Source organism: Larus michahellis, chromosome 1, assembly GCF_964199755.1.
Source record: "Larus michahellis chromosome 1, bLarMic1.1, whole genome shotgun sequence".
NCBI classification, from domain to species: Eukaryota; Metazoa; Chordata; class Aves; order Charadriiformes; family Laridae; genus Larus; species Larus michahellis.
This window is the reverse complement of record NC_133896.1, coordinates 138,073,356-138,086,942: the sequence shown is the minus strand read 5'-3', so window position 1 is coordinate 138,086,942 and position 13,587 is coordinate 138,073,356.

The following is a 13,587-nucleotide window of genomic DNA, read 5'->3' as shown; positions in this document are numbered from 1 at the left end:
GAGTTATCCCTGTATGGCAGTCTGGACATCCTGGTTGGGAAACACCGCAAGGCATCTCGTCTTAAGTAGAAGATACCTGTAACTCTCAGTCTGTCATCATCCTGTGTGGTTTCATCCAAGGTTTTAGAAATTCTCCATGGTTTAGGAAAAGTCTACCAAATTTTTGCCAGCCCCACTGTGACCCCCAGCGCTTTTTCAAGGTCGACGTGTTTCCTGCCGTGTTCCCTTGTCCCCAGGTATCGCTCCTGGGAGCGTGCTTTTCCTTCCCATTTGCCTGCAGTAAAACACATTTTGCCTGTCTGGGTGCAGCTGGCCGTGTGATTCAGCTCGCCTTTCAGCTTTATTTACCCTCCCGCCTTTCTTTGGGTATTTTATCAGCAGTGATTTTGTATTTATTTCCACATCACTAACGAAGATGCTGGGGAGCGGCTCTGCGTGGATCTCTAAGATGCTCCAGCAGCAACTCCTGCACCTAAGGATACGTCTGTTTTCTTTCCCTACCTTGTCACTCTATGCCAGTGTATTCCCAGGATGGCAAAGCATATCAAACAGGAAATCAAGGCACAGGCTCCTCAGCCAGCTCTTTTAGGATTGCTGAGTTTAAGCTATTTTAAAATGTGAATCTCTAGTGGAGTTACTGCACACTGTCCTTGACTGCCATTGGGTGGACAACACTTACTCCATCATTCCCAGCTTGGACTTAAACGCATGTGTGAATCAAATCAGTCCTGACCTCTTGTTTGATATCTAGAGAAAACCAAGGAGAAATGGTGAAGGTCAGCTGGACTGCTCAGCTACTCCGAGTGCCTGGTACACATACATCCCTCCTCTGGAGCCAGGGTAGCACATGGGGGAAGGGAAGCAAACCAGAGCTTGGCCTTTAAAGAAGGAATAAGGCATATCCACCACAGGTCTTCCAAAAACCGCATGAGCCTCTGTGTGGAGTACTGCATCCAGCTCTGGGGTCCCCAACATAAGAAGGACACGGGCCTGTTGGAGCAAGTCCAGAGGAGGGCCGTGAAGATGATCAGAGGGCTGGAGAACCTCTATTATGAAGACAGGCTGAGAGAGTTGGGTCTGGGGAGACCTTATAGCAGCCTTCCAGTACCTGAAGGGGACCTACAGGAATGATGGAGAGGGACTCTTTACCAGGGAGTGTAGTGATAGGACGAGGGGTAACGGTTTTAAACTGAAAGAGGGGAGATTTTGATTAGATATGAGGAAGAAATTCTTTACTGTGATGGTGGTGAGGCACTGGAACAGGTTGCCCAGGGAAGCTGTGGATGCCCCATCCCTGGAAGTGTTCAAGGCCAGGCTGGATGGGGCTTTGAGCAGCCTGGTCTAGTGGGAGGTGTCCCTGCCCATGGCAGGGGGGTTGGAGCTAAGTGATCTTTAAGGTCCCTTCTCTAACCATTCTATGTTCTGAAAAATGATAAACCAGTCCTATTTCAAGGGAAGGACAGACCCCGGTTCCCCTTGCAGGCAGGAGGAGGGGGACTTTCAGCCATGGGTTTTGGGCTGGGCAGCCGTGCTAGCCTGCAGCCACGCAGCTCCAGGGTGTCTGTGGGCTGCAATTAGCCTCCAGCAGCAGGAGGGTGAACAGGGGGTTAGAAGTCGTGAAACTCTAGTTTAAGCTTTGTTTTGTGCTAGGAATTGCCAGTGTTTTCTTCTGAACCATGTACACCTCCCAATCACGGGACCTTCCCGTCGGCATCGTTTCTTGCTCTGGCTTTCTGCGCCACGCTATCAGAGCAGATAACAGCGAGGGCACGGCGCTAGCACAAGGTGCCCTTGGGGCTGCAGATGGGTATGTGCCTGCCTCTAACAGTGCTCCTTCCCCCTGCGATTCCCTGCCTCTGCAAATATGGGGATGGGGGGTGTGTGTGTGACTTTTTGGCAGAGGGTCAGGATCTGGGGTATCCTACCAGTGGTACCCAGCTGATTACGAAAGAGCATTTATCATTTCTGAGCCGTTCATTTGAAGCAAATTGAACAACATGGCAATTACCCTCAAGGTGTCCAGGGACCATCCGCTGTCTCACATGTGCACATGATATGATGAAACTGTTTTGGAAAGAAAGAAAAAAAAAGAGAGTATTTATGTCCCTGGCTATCTCCACGCCTCCTCGCTATCTCCAGGCAGTGCGGCTACGGAGATCTTTGATGTTTGCCACGCATGCAACAGCAGCATTGGCGGTGCTTGCTTTTATAGCACCAATACAATATTAACTGCAGTAATTTAAGATAGCCCGTAAAGAAATCTTGCACAACTCTTTAAGTCTAGAGATACAGTTACCGTTGCTGTCTGACACTTCGTCCCAATGGGATCAAGGCCATGGTCTGCAATCCTCCCTCCCTCTTCCTAAAATGTAGTTGGCAGTTTTTAAGCAGCGTTTGTTTCTCAAGGACCCATAAAATCACCTTTAAAGAAGGGGAAAGACACAAATCATCATGAAATTCTGGTTTCCAGTAGTTTCCGTATTTTTTAAAGCCTTCCAAAAATCCTAAGAATTGAAGGAAAACTAGGGTTTCAGCAGAAGCAGCCCTGGATTTTTCAAGAAAGTAGAAATCAGAGAATGCTGAAAAATAAAAACCATCACTCTAAACCGTTACTTATATCACTGCACAATGCCAAATATATCAACTATGTTTTGTCTTCTCTGTCATTTCTGGATAAATGCCAGAATCATGAATATCAGAGCTATTAACGACGCTAGAGCTTTGTTAGACACAGGCCCGCCTGCATCTGAAAACGAACACCAACTTTAGGGGAAAAGAGAAAAAAAGAAAAAATCTCTTAAGATCCACCAGAGAGGTTTTTCCCCACCATGGTTGCAGCTGCACCCTGGTACAGGAGAATTAGTGGAGAAATTGATTTCTCTGGATGGTTTGCTGAGCGCACAGAGCACCACCAGCGAGCAGAGCTCTGCATGGGGTGGGACAGGAGAAGGTGACAGGGATGGCGGCACTGGGGGACGTTTCCACCGCTCCTGCTGTGTCTGGCTCCCCGTGGCAGAGCTGGGAGCCTGTGAGTGCCGCCTGAGTGGCACCAGGCCACCCACCCCTGGCAAGGTCCTGCCGGGCTGCCTTGGCTGAGGCCGGAGGAGCCAGCCACGCAGCCCCCAGCCACCATCCTCTTCTTCAGGCTGCCTCTGTGCTTGTTTTTCACATCCAGGAAGGAGTAAGTCACATTTATTATTTATTTCAGTTATTCCTCCCATACAAATGAAACAAAAAAAAAAAAGGTCAACAATGTTATTTCGCCCTATTTTCTTTCTTAATATTGAAGTCGTCCTCTCCATGGCTTTCCTGGCCCACAATGATTGGCAGCGTGCAGAACAGCAACCTGACAGGTACCCAAGATCTTTCTCCTCAAGGTTAGACGTGGTGTTGTCTGCTTCCCTCTGCTTTTTGTTTATGGTATTTATTTTTTTTCTTTTATTTTTTTTTTTCTTTTCAGAAAGGTGGAGGACTGTTTTGTTCCTTTCTCCTCTTCTCCTCCTCCAAAGATGGGCTGAAACTTGACCTCCTGATTGTTCATCCAAGACGCTCTCAGGAAAGCTCTGAGTGGTAAATGAGGTTCCAAATGCAGGAAGAGATTACTGTATTTTTCTTTTCCTTTTTAAAACCTTGAATAGATGAAAATAGATGGTAATCAACAAACCTGTGGCTAGAGGAAAAATCCCTTTAACTCACATTTTACTTCAATTACATTCAGGACAAAGAAACACATTGCACCATGTGCATGAATAGATGCTTTATTATTCAAAACAAGCTTCAAAGAGCATTACGTCCCCTATAGAAAATATGCAATCAGTGTTTAATTCAATGGTAGGATGCAAATTTAAATTCCCATAAGGGGAAGACTGTTAATGCCATTTAAATTGGTTGTAAATTACAGATAATACGCTTGAGACCCGAATACAGATTAGCAGAGTGTTGCTTTATGAATCCAGCCCTACTTTGAACTTATTGTGTGTTTATTTATGGACAATAAGACAATGCAGGCTTGTTTACACCTATATTTTATTATCATGTGACACAGTACAGATGCAGAAAAAAAAACTAGTTTGTTTTTAAAATACAGAAGCTGTTAGCTCCAGTTTGATGGGGATTGGGTGCGTGGAGGTGCTCTTTGGTTGCAACCATGTCTACTCTCCTCTGTCTGCTCCAGTATCACGTGTTTCTACACCTTTCAAATCACACAGAAATTAGCCCGGAGGAATCACCATTTCCCTATTGTATTAGCAGAAGAGGGAAAATCATGGTTGCTTAGTGTAACCCACCAGTTCACGTGTGCTCGGGACACCAGCCCCTTGCAGGGCTCGGGGGCTGCCGCTGTCTTTGCAGGGGTCGGTACCTTGGTTCTTTCGCTATAGTGAGTTCCAGTGCCTCCCTCCCCGTGGCCATGGCTGCTGAGCAAGGAGCCTGGGCTCTCGGAAAGAGTTTTTAGGGGATTTATTTGTTTCCAGAGACAAGAAAGTTCTGTGGCTTCATCCTTTGTGCTCCAAAATAATCATTAAAAACAACTGATGCACTTTAAGACCAGGGTGTTTAAAATGAGCTGTGTGTCTCACGTGGCACCACGTCTGTTTGCTGTTACTTTCTGCAGCATATTTCTTGCCCATTCTTCTATTGCATTTGTATAAGACAATAACTTGTAGAACCAAGAATTTTTATTTTGTAAAAAGCAACTAACTAGTCATTCGAGAAGCAGCTCTGCAAACCACTGACGGTATGAACAAGCCCTGCTGGTATGGATCCCATTAAGGCCACACGAGCAATGTTCTTCTGGGCTGTGTCATGAGAAACTTTCGATCACGTTTCTTCAGGTCCAGAGCACGTGTTATACATCCCCAGGTGTATTGGTATTACATCAGCGTATTACAAACCAAGTAAAAATATTTTGTGTAGCAGAAGTACCACACTTTGTGGAGAATTTCTTTCAAGGCAGCACAGCTTATCTACTGAGAGTCCTGGAAATATGGCCAACGATCTCAAACACTATTTTACAGAGTAGCTTTTCCTTTGAATGTGTATGTGTGGGTGGATGAGAGGGTGGAGGGGCAGAACTCACCTCTTTTTACTATTTCTGAGCCTTTTGTCTCTGTCATGGGAAATGCCCATCTCAGAGTTACCTGGAGTTTACACAACTGCCTGCATATTCATCTTAAGATGGCTGCAGAGAAAATAACATCTATCCACCTTGCTTTCCTCACACTGTTTCCAGGCCCATCCAGTTCTCTAACACAGATGAAGCACTGGACCTCCTTATGCTTTTCTGTCGCCTTAAGGATCTCACTACCATCAGAAAGCTCTTCTTAAACAAGACGTAAAGGCTCTTCTCCAACCTTATCTTAAACTTCTCATGCGTACACTAATCAGCTCGCGCTGCTGCAGCCTGTGCTGGGAAAGCATGTGGATCATTCCTAGACCTTCCCAACTCCTCCTGACCCCTGCTGAGGGCTGGACACCAGAAATGGACGCAGTGTTATAGTAATGCTCTCACAGAAAGATAATTTCATTGTATGCTCTATTTCTACTTGTTCAGATGCTCTTGAAACCTGCTTGTTCCTCTGGCTAAATCATTATACTGGAAGCAACATATTTGGTAATTTATCTTAAATGACTTCTGGGCCTGTTTTAGGGTCACCAATTTCCAGAATACAACCCCTCATCTTATACTTCTGTTCTGCACTGCTTATTTCTAAATTCATAACTGCACCTAAGCCTACATGAAAATGCATGTGGTTTACATCAGCCATCGTCACCAGAGGTGCAAGTCTTTCCGTTGAGGTTATAAAACCCGTATTAAATAGCATTAGAGGAAGAATAGGCTCCCATGGAACTTCACCACAACCACTCTGTATGGGATTACCCTTCTTCTATTTTTTTTCAATCTCTCAGTTTACTAGTTTACCATTCTTTGAATGGGAGCTGCATTGGTTTTGTTTAGCGCTTTTTTTGCCCCAAACACAAAAATGTAGGTACTTTATGGCCATGCCATCTTTTGTAACCTACAGACTTGTGATTTTATTAGAAACATGCTATCAAGTATATTTGACAAAACCTGTTTTCCATAAAGTGATGTTGATTGGCATTACTTATGCTCTCATCTTTCCATTTTTTATGGATTGCGTCCCCTATCAGCCTTTCCCTTGACTATGGCTGGGATGAATGCCAAGATAACTGGTTCAGTGTCTCTTGCATCATTCCCTTGGCTTTCTAAAATATTGGCCCAACGCTTGCTTTTAGGGCCCTCTTGGTCTTCTTCTCATTTGCTTTTTATTCCATTCTCCCACTCCCATCTTTGGGGGATTTTCCAAGGGCTTAAAGATTTAGTTCAGAGGACTTCTCTGCTGGTTCTTATATTACTCTTGGGTGCAAACTATTTAGGCCTATAGATTTTAAACAGTTACAAGTTATGAATAACCAGAGGCTTGTGGTTATATGCTATGTAGACCTATGTATGCTATGCAGAGGGAAGGCATCCCTGCCAAAGTTCAGACACGGATCTAGGTTTCGTTCTGGGCTTTTCCAACACTTTTTCAGTGTGATCAAGCACAAAACATTTACATCGAGTGGGCCAGCTCAGCCTATGCTTTATACTTTTCCTGGTGATTTGCACCAGTTAAATGTGGGCATACACACATTACTGAATCAGCCTGAGGTTTGTCACTGCACTTTCAGTGCTGTCTCTCGAACCTGACTGCGCTCTGATTGAAGCAATTTGGTTTTGAAATAGGCATCATTAGCATTACAAGTGGGCTCTGGATTTTAGGATGCAAGTTCTGAAGTTTCCTGCTATCGTTAAGTGCTGGATTTTTTAGGCTCCTCTGTAGTATGAATAAGTTAAACTGTTTCATTAATGAGAAATGTGTATTTCCATTTCCGTCTCCACACCAGGGTTAAAAGGTGAATGTCACTGCAAGGAGGAAGACAGCAGAGTCTCGTCCAAGGTATGTTTGACCTTAGCACACAACGGGCTTGATCCTGCCCTGTGAGTCTCACTGATTTCCATTGCAGGAGGTACCCGGCACTCGATAGCCTCGAGGCCCTAGAATCACCTTCCCCCAAAATGGAAAACTTAAATACCATAATTACTTAACTGTCTTATTTAATTAAAGCCACACCGAAGCCGGGGTGATAGACAGGCTAACGTGCTGCTACTGTATCACAGCAGGATTGCTCTCAGAGGTGACAGAAATGAGTCTCCCTCTGTCCTTCACCCTGCGCCCCTACCCCTCTCACCTCCTTTAATCGTGCTCTTCTCAGCGTAATTAAAGGAATTTCCTGCTTTGCGTTGTCAGCTGCAGATATCAATTTGCAACCTCGGTTTGACTGATGATTAACACATCTTCAGAGCAAAACTCAGGGAATACCTCCAGCCTCCTGTGAGTGCTGCCACCCCCGTCCTTCTCAGGTCATACAGAAGGTAGACCCATCCCATCCCCATCTCCTCGCTCACTTACGTACATCCATGGCTTCAGAGCAGACCATGCCTTGGTAAGGGCAGGTGCCAACGTGTGTCCCACGGATGCAACAGATGGGAGCAGAGTGGGTCGGAGAGGGGTTAAAGAAGAGCTTAAAGCCTCCCTGGGTGCACCGCCTGGTAGCCTGTTTCCCCGTGCGCAGGGCTGTCTAGTGTTTATGACTTTGAACAGAAAGCCAAGTTTGCTCTTCGAGTTTCTGTATTGAATAGTGTGATAACATATCAAGTGGCTAATGTCAAGAGACTTTGGGCTATATTCGTAAATGCTTCAGTGAATCGGTAAAGACACAATAAATGATTGCTTCAGAAGTTTCTTCATTCACCTGCTCCAGGCAAATGGGAAAAGGACAATCAATATTTCTTTTTGAAATGCCAGAAATCCTAAACATATGAAATTTCCTGACAGTCCCTACGTTTGCACTGGGGTTTTATGAGGTTGCATCAGTCGACCTCCCCCCTTTCAGAGTTCAAGCAAGCTGAAAAAAAGGAATTGTAATAAATATAGCCACAGACAGATTTAAGCACAATACCACAAGCCAAAGGACATTCAGTAATCCAGAAAATGGGCCATATTCTAAAGGTAGTTCATCCTGAATTTTCAGTGAGGGAATTGATAACTTTTCCTGTTGAAATAGAAATGAAATGGAGTTCAGTGGGACAAAGTTTTGCCAGGTAAAAGCCTCTGATTCTGAGCCAGCATCCTAACAAAGCTTTACAGATGAGAGAACAGGAAGCTTTTGTTTGTTTATTTGTTTTCCATCGAGAGCACATATTTAAGGAAGAAGGAGGGAAGAAGGTGGTGGTACTGCTACTTCTTGATGCTGCAGCCAGGTGCGGCTCAGAGCAGACTGTGTGGCCATTCCTCATATGAAAGCATGGACTTTTGAATTCAACATCTTTTAGCTTTTGAAGCTTCTTCCTTCTGCCTTCAGTCTGCCTTTTTCTCCTGGCATGCCTGTTTCCCCCTCAGCCACTTCCACACATCCCCCCCCACGCATGGGAAAATCCTTCAGATTTCACGAAGCACCCATCGTTCCCTTTTCTTTAAATTTCCCTTGAAAACATTCCTCAGCCACAATACCTACAAATCTCTCCCACCTGGGGCTGGTTAGGCAAATACGAGCTGTGACTTCTGGTTTTCTGCAAACCCTCTTCCTTTTATTGCTCCCCCACTTTCCCAACCCAGCTGTAAGCCCATTTTGCCCACCCCTTGCACCCTGGCTAACGTGCAGATCTCATGGCAAAGGGGCTCTCCTTTTCGCGACCCACCTCCAAGACGCCCAGCACAGAGCCAGATCCTCTGGCTGGAGTTACCGAGAGGGAGCCAGCTGGGAATTTGCACAGCATATTCCTCTGTGGCTCCAGTTACGGAACCAGAGCGAGCGACCTCGCCGTCCACACGCTGCCAGTGCCAGCGTACTCTGCACCTTCACCTTCTGCAGGCAAGCTCTCAGCAACCAAACAGTTAAATATCCATCCGTTTACAAAATTCAGTGGCTCTTACTCTGCTCACAAACACCGCTTTGTGCTTTGGTCGTTACTTGCACAGCACTGGGTGCTTCATGGAAAAGCCAAAATGTGAGCACTGAAGAGGGCTGCCACCGGGCAGGCCGTTGCAGACGTCGCCCTGAGGTAGGCACAACTCCTGCCGCCGCTACCCCTATTTCAATGAAAATATACAGGTTGAAACACATTTAGGTTTCTCTGGCAGAAATACCGTGTGCCAGTAAATAAATTCTAGTCTATAAAACTGGCTCGTCGGTACGAGGAACAGGGAAACCATTTTCCCTCCGTGTCTCATCCCTGTCCCTAAATACACAGCACACACCGCATATGTGGAGGTGAGACCTACATGATAAATTGCAGAGCAATGTGCTAAATGAATTTGTCTTGCACCCCCAACAGCTTCCTCTGCCCTCTGACTTTTACCCCATCTCTCAGGATTTACTCTAACATTCCTCTGAACAGCCACCATTTAAAAAACAGAAAACTAATCCAGAAAGCCCACCATCACAAAACGAAAAAATCTCAATCCAGCCACCTGCTAGAGGGGTTTTTTTTCCTTCTTCCAGACACAAGAATTTCCACACAATGCAACCTGGCCAGGGTGATGAGGTGGGCAAGGTGTAGTCCTGGACCGGGTAGCAGTTTCTTTATACATAACATCCCTGTGACCCGAAGGCTTTTATCCTGCAGCCCCACAAAACGATGCGAACAGGGAGCAAAGTCCTGCTGTTTGGACGTGGCAGCTGTCACCGCAAGCGTGGCACAAGATGGGAAAGCAGAGAATCAGACCGTGCAACATTCAAATTTAACCTTTCAGGGAGAGAAATGAAAGGGCCGTGGCACTGGGAAAGAGAGCTTTACTGTTTCCTAGTGACACCCTATTTAGATCTGGAAGAGCTCCCAGAAAGGACTTTAAGTATGAGAGACTTTTGTTTTCGAAAACACAATTTTGGCTCGTTTCAGAGGGGTTTTATGGTTTTCTGTGGGCATGGATAACTGGATTCGTGACAAGTCCTTTTGTATCCTTTACCAGCAAAAGGATACAGAAGCCGTCACAGTATTTTTAAAACTTTCCAAACCCACATTTGCTTGTTTTTCCCTAACGTATTTGATCTATGCAGCATCACCATCATCTGGTGTATGCACATTTTATTTACATGAATGTAGCACAGCCCATGTAATTTACTTGGATGAAGTCAAATTGATTCAATTTTGTACTCTCGACTCACTTGCTAAGAGCTAATTCTCTTTTACCTCACTGCTCTCAGGATCAGAAAGCCTCAGAGACCATGACGTACCATTTAGCAGTGACCATGAGGAATTAGGTAGCAGGGAGTTTGTAGTAATATATATAAATATGATAGCATAGCATTTAAGTATGTACGGCTATTAAGCCCAAGACCCATCAGTGAGCTATAATGCAAATCATGCGTCGCACGAACCTGTCGCAGCGTACGTCGCCCTTTGCTAGTGATTGTGCACATGGGCTGTCGTCAACCATTTCTATCCACCTTGCACATAAACATAGTCCAAAAGGGCTTTTGGCCACCGCAGCCGAGGAACGGAGTGTAATTCAACAGAGAGGTTGATGAGCTGCTGAGAGTCTGCTGAGCAGGACCCCGCAGCCCTGGGGGGCCTGTGGCAGCGTGACGATGGCCATGACCTGAAGTCACAGAGGTTGGGCTGGCACCGGGCTGGGTATTTGGAGTTGTCCTCCCTGGTACGGACCAAAGAGGACTGGAGCCATGCGATTTCCTTAGCGCTGGGGACTTCTGTGTCCTTGGGGAAGGGGTGAGATTTACTTCAAACATCCTTAATAAAAGAAAATGATGATAAGCCATTCTCCAGGCAAGAGCTGTAAACACCACTGTGTATACTGGCTTTTAAAATAGAGACATTAGCCAGAATATCTCAGACTGTGTAATTCAGAGTCTTTTATCATTTCATCTTCCAGTTATGGAACCAAAAGTAGTGATGTCTGGAAGATAAATTTCACATGCGGAAGAAAATCCCTCACTTAAAATGTATTTAATACTTGAATGGTGTAATAGAAAGGCCAGTTTTATTATTTTTCCAAAAATGGACTTAAAAACTCAGTACCTCCTGCAAAATGGATGAGTTTTTGTAAACCACCTAAGCTTTTACAAGTTTCAGATCTTTACCTTCTTCAACATCATAGGGAGCAAAGTTATCGTAGTCTGAGAATCCCAGTATATTTTTCAGAACACATGGGACTGCAGCAATGGGTTAAGCAGTGGGTTATTAAACATAGACTACAGTAATGCCTATTTCCCAGTAGAATGGAGGATGCAGACTTTACAAGTTTTTGAGGTTAAATTATAACAATGACTTTGACTGGTCTTCAAGCTCTTGTACTGAAGCAGATGTTCATACTTTACCTCCATGTGTGATATAGCTATTGAACAAAATTAAATGGCAGAGCAGATGCAGTTGATATGGGATGTATGCAATTCGGTGACCTTATGGAAGCAGGGAGGAAATCAGACTTCACAACTGTTCCTGGTCTGTTCATTGTTTGTGGAAGGTTAAGACCAACAGGTGAAAAAAATTGGGAGGTTATATTGAAAACAGGGCACGCTGAATGAAAGAAACATGTAGTCCCCGCCATGCAATCTATAGGTAATGTGCAATTATCACAACGGAAACCTGCTTTTCACATGGCGTGTAGGTAACAGACCGTCACAGAAAACAAGGAGCACGGCAGCTCTGCATTTGTATTTCACCTAAAGTAAAAAAAGAATTAAGCCAGCCTTAGCAGAAAGCGAATGGCAAATTAGTCCTATCTTAGAGACAAGAAGAATCATCCCAGGGACTGATGATCTCAGCCACGTTTGGGCGTTCTGGAGGAGAACCAGACATGCAGAGGCACAGCGGGTGAAGATAAGGCCAACCGGTGGGACCCAGGAGGTACCCAGGGCATCTGCATTTGGGGAGACTCACAAGGGAGATCACTGAGGCATCAAAAAATCCTTTACCTCATGAAATACACTTCCTGATCCGTAAGTGCAAAAATCATCCAAGGAGAAATTTGTCCCTCCAATCTGCCATCCAAGTCACTGTGAAGTGGCAGGAGTGCAGTGTTTGCTTGTCTGCAGAGCATGAAGGGGACTCAGTCCTCCACACCTCCCAGCACGGTGAGACAGACCCCATTTCCTTCCCACCATCCTGCCTGGTTAGGTGCCAGCGCTGCAGGCAGCACTTGCCTTTGCTACCAGAAGCCAGCCTCCCTGCTTGTCCTGACTGGTCCTGTGCTGGCATCTGCCCTCGCTCTCGACCCATTCCGGTCGGCCCTACGTGCCCCAGCAGCCTCACCTGTGCATCATCATATCAGTGTCAGGGGAGAAGTCCGAAAATCCACGTGAAGATGCCCCTTGTCCATACAATGCAAGTGGCCTGGGGTTCTTCAGTCCCTAGTCCCTGTTTGCCAGCTAGAGATGCCTTCAAGGGTGTGCGTGTGTGCAGTGTGTGACTGAAGAGAACAGATTTGTGTCCTGCATGCTCTTATCTAAAACGTATGGATTTCATAGGAGAAATCATACAGACGTTATAGCCCAGAGATAAAAAAAACTTTCCTTATAGGTAGGTGTAACCAGAACTAGGTGTAATTTCTGACACAGGAGCCTCCAGCTTATGTCAGCAGTGCTTGTTCTGTCCCTGAGAGCAAGACCTGGCATTCAGTACTATTGAATTTCGTTTGCTTTCTATTACTCTGGCTTTCAATGTCACCCAGTTTTTCCCGCATGGTCAAGGGCTGCACCCCGACCAGGGGTGCTCATTCCTGCCAATGGGAATACATTTTTGGAAACTACTGCGAATGTTTGATTAACAGCATGCAGCAGGAAATGACACTGGTTCCCAATGTGTCTCCCCGACCCCACATCATCACTTCTAGCCCACAGAGCAACTGACTCAGATTGCACTTCTGGAGCATGGGTTTACCCAAAGGGCAGTTTTCTGCCCAAAAAGGGCTCTCCTGCAACAGCATCTATGTGGAGCCAGCGAGCAAGCAGTGGAGATGGACGATGAAAACACCATCCGATGCCCAGTTGAGGTGAAACAGCCATTGTAGGTTTCAAGAGGGTTTTTCACCATTATTTCCAAACTAACGCTGATGGATGGCTGACAGAGCATCTCCCCACTCCATCTGTACCCACGTGTGCTGTGCACAGAGGTTGGGGTCCTTGCCTACAGCAGCATTTCAGGGTCCACATGTGGTAATGCCAGTGTTTTGGTCAGCCACCCTCAGCACAGGTGTAAAAATCCTGATTTAAGACTAATTATGGCAAAGTAATTATTTCTGAGCCATGATGGCAGGTAGTCCCAATTAGCTCTAAATAGGATATAAGTAGTGGGGGGGAGAGAAAACTTACTGTCAGGAAAATCTAAGCTAGAAGAGGCCGAGGAGAGCCCAGACACAAACAAAATAAATAGGATTCTTTTCAAGCGGAGGATTAGGTCGTGTTATTGCTTCTCAGTTTCCAATAACCCTGAGTCCTGGAAGGAAGGCAGGCGGAAGGTTGGGCTTTCACTGCTCTGCCGCAGACGGGGAATGGCCTCGCAGTAGCTCC